Source organism: Sinocyclocheilus anshuiensis, unplaced genomic scaffold (assembly GCF_001515605.1).
Source record: "Sinocyclocheilus anshuiensis isolate Anshui unplaced genomic scaffold, SAMN03320099.WGS_v1.1 scaffold682, whole genome shotgun sequence".
NCBI classification, from domain to species: Eukaryota; Metazoa; Chordata; class Actinopteri; order Cypriniformes; family Cyprinidae; genus Sinocyclocheilus; species Sinocyclocheilus anshuiensis.
In genome coordinates, this window is record NW_015547682.1 from 147,361 (window position 1) to 147,579 (window position 219).

Below are 219 nucleotides of genomic sequence, written 5' to 3' on the forward strand. Positions count from 1 at the left end.
ACACACACACACACACACACACACACTCACACACACTCACACACACACTCACTCACACACACACTCACACACACACCTGTTTACAGACACACACTCACACTCACACACACACTCACACACACACACCTGTTTACAGACACACACTCACACTCACACACTCTCTCACACACTCTCACACTCACTCACACACACTCACACACACTCACACTCACACACACA

The 219-nt window shown here is 48.9% G+C and overlaps 1 protein-coding gene across 1 annotated transcript in view; it reads right to left on the reverse strand.

The window, feature by feature from the left end:
• Window positions 1–219, reverse strand: part of LOC107703102 (probable ubiquitin carboxyl-terminal hydrolase FAF-X) — a 57,097-nt gene that overhangs the window by 55,602 nt on the left and 1,276 nt on the right. The gene's annotated exons all lie outside the window — the stretch shown is intronic.